The 6,000-nt window shown below is 46.2% G+C and overlaps 1 protein-coding gene across 2 annotated transcripts in view; it reads right to left on the reverse strand.

Moving 5' to 3' along the window:
- The window catches only part of KCNMB2 (potassium calcium-activated channel subfamily M regulatory beta subunit 2), a 123,320-nt gene extending 120,135 nt beyond the window's left edge, over positions 1 to 3,185 (reverse strand). For both annotated transcript variants that reach the window (XM_056850013.1, XM_056850011.1), the window contains exon 1: positions 3,070 to 3,185. The gene's annotated coding sequence lies outside the window, so the exon portion shown is untranslated. The remainder of the gene's footprint in view (positions 1 to 3,069) is intronic.
- Positions 3,186 to 6,000: the final 2,815 nt, after the last annotated feature.

A 6,000-nucleotide genomic window follows, 5' to 3' on the forward strand; every position in this document is an offset into this window, starting at 1 on the left:
GGAAAGGGAAAGAGCCACCAAGGGAGGGAGATATTTATGTTCTTCTGTTCTTATGGTGCTGCCTTTCAAATGAGCAAACCCAGACCCATGCGTCAGTCCCCTGAAAGGTAGTGCCTCCTGCAAAAACCTTCCATCTACCAAGATGACCTTGCTTCTTCATAGGTCTTAAGAAGATTTTGACTTCGGGTCCTCCGCTGAGCAAATACTTTCAAAGCCGAAGGTACCAAATTAGAGAAAGCCTCAGCCCTGCAAGCAATTTTCCTTCTGCTGCTCGTTTGTTGGTGCTGGAATGTGAGTCAGTGATAGGAATGTGTTAACATAAGAACATAAGAAAGGCCATGCTGGATCAGACCAAGGCCCATCAAGTCCAGCAGCCTGTTCACACAGTGGCCAACCAGGGGCCTCTAGGAAGCCCACAAGCAAGACGACGGCAGCAGCATTATCCTGCCTGTGTTCCAAAGCATCTAATATAACGGGCCTGCTCCTCTGATCCTGGAGATAATAAGTATGCATCATGACTAGTATTCATTTTGAATAGTAGCCATGGATAGCTCTCTCCTCCATGAACATGTCCACTCCCCTTTTAAGACCTTCCAAGTTGGCAGCCATCACCACATCCTGGGGCAGGGAGTTCCACAATTTAACTATGTGTTGTGTGAAGAAATACTTCCTTTTATCTGTTTTGAATCTCTCACCCTCCAGCTTCAGCAGTGTTCCTTCTTGCCGGCCCATTTGGATGGTAAGTTAATAAAGTTTTCATTCCCCCTGAACTCTAAATGCAAAGAAAAACCCCCATCTCCCCACTGATCCTTAGAGAAAAAAGAGCATAACATTTGTTTCCAGTCATATTCTCTAATGCACTTTCAAGATGGAAATCAAGAAAGACAGACTTTTCCATAATCAGTTTGTTTGTTTTTAGTTTTTTTGCTGTCAAGTCACAGCTGACTTATGGTGACCCCAGAATTAGAAGAAAAAGGAGGGGAATAAACCCACCTAGAAAACAGAAGCTGGGTACCCAGCTTATGGTGACCCCATACGTTTTCAAGGCAAGAGATGTTCAGCAGTGATTTGCCATTGCCTGACTCTGCATAGCAGCCCTGGCCTTCCTTGGTGGCCTCTCATCCAAGTACTAACCAGGGCCAATCCTGCTTAGCTTCTGAGATCTGAGAACACTGGGCTAGCCTGGGCTATCCAGGTCAGGGATAATCAGTACACTAAATAATTTTTTTTGATTGCTCACTGTTTAATTATGCTGTACACTGTTGAAGGCGACAAAGTACCTCTTCAAAGTGTGGACCAGACAGAGCGATAGGTAGAGTCACCTAAGGTGGTTTCAAGTACATGGAGTAAAGTAAATGGAGGATAAAATAAGTCTGAGAAAACTTATTTCCCTGTTGGCTCAAAGTTCTCAAGAAGTTCACTTAGCATGCTGCTTGTTCTCTGTACAGGAGTAGCCACACTTGACATCGATAAGTTCTGTGCAAAAAAGACCAAGCATTTCCTTCTTTCACATGAAACTTTCCGTAGCTTACACCACTGCTTGCAAATGCCCCAAAGATCATGAAGGGAAATGAGTTCTGAGGACCTTTCAATCATTCGATTCACGCCAGAGACCAATGTTCACTCCCCCACTAAGTTTCCTGCCTAGCTGGGTGACCTCAGAGCAAAACAGTCACAGACTCCCATACTTCAAATGCTTCCACCTGTCAAATAAACCATGCCCTCCTGAAAACATTTTTTGTACCCTCCGATGGGAAAAAAGAAAAGAAAAACCACAATTAATCGACAAAGGCCATGGTGACATTTCTTGTTTGCCAAATAACCCCTCTCCAGAGCAGGGGGTTCAGAGCACAAAAGCAAAGTCACGGTACACTTGAAAGGAAAGGTTACTTGCAGGGTGTGTCTGTGGAGCTTTACACTGAGGATACTCAGAGAAAAGCTACTGTTCTACACCTTCTTATCGGGAGTCAACATAGCATGGCTTACTTCGGAGTGAATGAGCATAGCATTGGGATGTGCAAGTCTCCCTGAATTCAGCAAAAGTTACTTCTGAGTAAACATGCTTAGGATGGGGCATTGCTTATCACACCACAGCACTGCCTCTACTCAATGAGCATTCAACGGTAGCCATTATCTATTTCAAAAATATCATCATCCACCACAACAACAACCTGGTCTATGAAAAATGGAAGCAGCCCTTAACCAGGAAATTCTTGAACTCGGAACACTGAAACCTTTGTTTGTTCTCGGTCCATATCTCCTTAAAGAGAAGCCACCTAAGAAGTGTCTTAGATAATGAAGAATGTCGTACATGGATCTTACAGTCTCTTCCTAGAACTAGGCACAAGATGGCAAGTACTTTTTGTTTTTGTTTTTAAAGAATGACCGGAAACTACAGTGCCATCTGAAGCAGAGTTACACCCTTCTAAGACCATTGATTTTGATGGACTTAGAAGGATGTAACTGTGCTTAGGATTGCACTGTAACCAACCCAGTGATTGCTTAGAATTTTCTTGCATTTCTTTTTCGATGTGGACAGTAACAGGCTTCACCTTTGCACAGCTCTTTAGTATTTCGGGGCTGTTTGCAACTCATTCCAACATATCGGAAAGACTTTTCTGTCCCAGAATTTCAGACCAAGACATCTGCTCATGAAAACACATCATTTCACATCTATTTTTTACAGGCACTGAAGTTAGGGTGCCCAACACTAAAACATTATGACCTTAATCTCGTTAGGCTTTTGTTGCATATCATAAATGTGTCGTGCGACTAATTTCATTCTCGAGGCGAGAGGGTATAATGTTTGCCATAAAAGAGCGCTTGAAGCAAGTTGCCTGTAAAACATCTTCCTTTGGAATCCTGGACTTCAACAACCCAGTTCCCCCATCCTACAAAATCCACCTAACCTAGCAATCTTTCTTCTGAAATATATCTAACCTCGCTTTGTTTATACCACTATTCCTAGACACATTTGTGGCTTCCTGTCTCTCCCCCCGCCCATATCCATTCGAACATACGTTTCAATCTGTCTTCTTCTATTAGAGAATCTTTAATTGATCAAGTTACCTTAGCAACCGTGGTCCAGCTGTTCCCAATATGGAGATTTGAATTGGATCTGACACAGAGAGACTTCCCCCCTTTCATCTACATACTTCAGTAGTTTTCACATTCGAGGAGGAGGGAAACCAAGCTATTGGCAAGAAGGATGCTTTCATAAGTCTTTGCTTTCAATTAAAATTATTGGGTGATTTTCTTGCCATTCCCAACGATGTTTTCTTGACGGGCTTTTGTTTCTACACCCAGGAAGGGTGGAAAAACAGCCAGAATTTTCTTAAAAGGAGGAACGCCAATCCATTTGCTGAGAACAATTTGCACCCAAACCAGAGAGTCTAGAAAAGGCGATCTTCACGCAGTCAAACTTTCTTGGACGAGCCTTCCAGTTATTTTCGCATTTTTGAAAACTCCACTGGTCTTCTGCCGTGTTTACATCTCTTTGGCTGGCCGAGCCCTTCCCACGCTTCGTGCACATTACCGAACTCCCTTGGGCAGTGAGGAACGTGGGGGTTCATGCTGTGCAATCGCCAAGGGGACCCCACTCTTTTCGATGCCTCTCGGGCCAAACCTGTCACTCCGCCTGCCACTTGGAGAAACTGTACGGAAGTCAGAACGCGGACAGAGGGCTCTTTGCCAGGATTTCAAACTGTAATAGAGAGGCAACCTTCAAAAAGCAGAGGAGAGCTCGGGAAACTGAATACCAACTAGCAGGAGCTGGGGATTTTCTTCCGGTTAGGATTTTTTTTTTAAAATAAATAAATCTCAACGCTTTGTCCAGGGATACCAACCAGCCAGAAGACAGAAGATCAAACCTACACTTCTCAGACACATCCAGGCAGCAGGAAAGCAGACAGATAGAGGCTTTTCCGGGGCTCCCTGGACCCTCGCTCCTCTTTTCCACTCCTGGGTGGAAACGAGACGGAAACCAGCCCCTCCGCTTTCTCTCCACTCACCTCCATCTGGACCACTTTGTCCTTGGGTGGTATTGATGCTCCTTGCCCCCTTCCCCGGATGCCAGAGCGCTCCAGAGAAACCCCCCTCAGTCCATCTCGGATTCCGCTCGCCTAGCCCCGGCAAAACAATGAGCGCTGTCCTTGGTGCTGGTGGGAGGGACGCGTGTCTCCCAGTCTGGGCTCGTATTTCCTCTCTCTCTCCCCCCCCCTCCTTCCTCGTTTCAAATGTTATGGTCTCATGAATTAAGAAGATACAGTATGTCTAGATCTTATACCCAGTCCGTCTCTCTGATTCATCGGGGAGTTTCCTTGGTAACTGGCTGTTCCTCTCCAGTGATTCGCGCTCTACACACGCACACACACAAACACAAGCCAGTTCAATTTAAAGATAAAATGTAGAGAGGTGAGAAGGGAAAGCAGAGTCTGGGGTACATTTTATGCAGAACCAGTGTGTGTGTGTGTGTTTATGGCAAGACGGTGAGTGTTTCAGGGAAACACCCATTCTGGGGTTGTGATGGCCGGGTGGCAAAGCCTGCCTTATTTTTTGGGGTGGGGGTGGGGGAGAGAAGACAGTGATTGTGTATTTGTGTGTGTGTAATGTACAGCCAATTTAGTATCTTTGCACTGGAAAGCACCGTTCAGAAAGCATTTCATCCCTGCGTGTGTCATGTCAAGAAATGACAGGAAACGGGTATTGTTGTTGTGGGCGCCGAATGGGAGGCAGAGCCCTGTCTGTGTAACAAGGCATTTCCCAGGGCCCAGCAGAGTTACACCCTTCTAAGTTCATTGTGATCCGAGCAGGGTGTAACTCTGCTTACGTTGGCACTGTCGGTCTGGGAGTTGCGTGAGGCCGTCAGCCGGTTGTATGGGTCTAGACACGGCAACACGCTGGTGTGTGTGCGGGGAGAACAACCACTTAATCACCACCTTCCCAGGAAATGAGAATGCCAGATGACCTCTCTGGTGTGTGCATAATCGCCTCCTCTTCGGCGTGTCCCTCCCCCCCCCCGGGCTGCATGTTTGCTTTGTGAGAGACCGCCGTTTCCTGGGAGAATGGGTATTGTCAAATAAAGCTAGTTCAAAGTGAGGTTAAAAACTCTCCGGTTTCAAGTAGGCGGCAGCCGCATTTGCCATCAAAGGCTCGAGAAGAGAGGAAAACAACAGGATTCTGCCTGGGCGATACTCTTTTTTTGCCTAGAAGAACGGCAGAGCGGTGGGTGGCCTGGCAGACATGGCTATGGTATTGTGATATGAGAGGCCTCCTGGGAAATTGGCCATGATGTGTCAGTCTGGGGGCATTCAGGTTATTGATTAGGCCTTTCCTGCCTCCTCCAGCTTGGTGTAGTGGTTAGGAGGGGTGGACTCTACTCTGGAGAAACGGGTTTGATTCCCCACTTCTCCACATGAAGCCAGCTGGGTGACCTTGGGCTAGTCACAGTTCTCTTTGAGCTCTCTCAGCCTTACCTACCTCACGAGGTGTCTGTTGTGGGGAGGGGAAGGGAAGGCGACTGTAAGCTGGTTTGATTCTACTTAAAAGGTAGAGCCAACTTTTCTTCTTCTTCTCCTCCTCCTCCTTCTCCTGAACAAGGCACCTTTTTTTGGGGGGGGGGGATGGATCAGAAATCAATTCCCCTTCCTTTTACAACTCTAGACCTTTCTTCAGGTGGAAAAAGCAAGGGATGCTTCCTCACCTTCCTCATCACCAGGTCCACAAAAGTGACATAGAAAGTCCAGGATTCGAGTCCAGTAGCACCTTAAAAGAGCAACAAGATTTCCAGGGTAGAAGCTTTTGAGTGTCAAAGTTCCCTTTGTCAGACTCTCGGAATTGTGGTGGTGGTGGAAAGTGTTGCCAAGTCTCACTTATGTGACCCCATAGGATTATGTGACCCCATAGGATTATGTGACCCCATAGGATTAACAATGTTTTACCAGGTTGATAATTGCACACATTTTATACGGGAGACATATACAGCCCAGTATAACAACTTGA

Source organism: Euleptes europaea, chromosome 5 (genome assembly GCF_029931775.1).
Source record: "Euleptes europaea isolate rEulEur1 chromosome 5, rEulEur1.hap1, whole genome shotgun sequence".
Classification (NCBI taxonomy): domain Eukaryota; kingdom Metazoa; phylum Chordata; class Lepidosauria; order Squamata; family Sphaerodactylidae; genus Euleptes; species Euleptes europaea.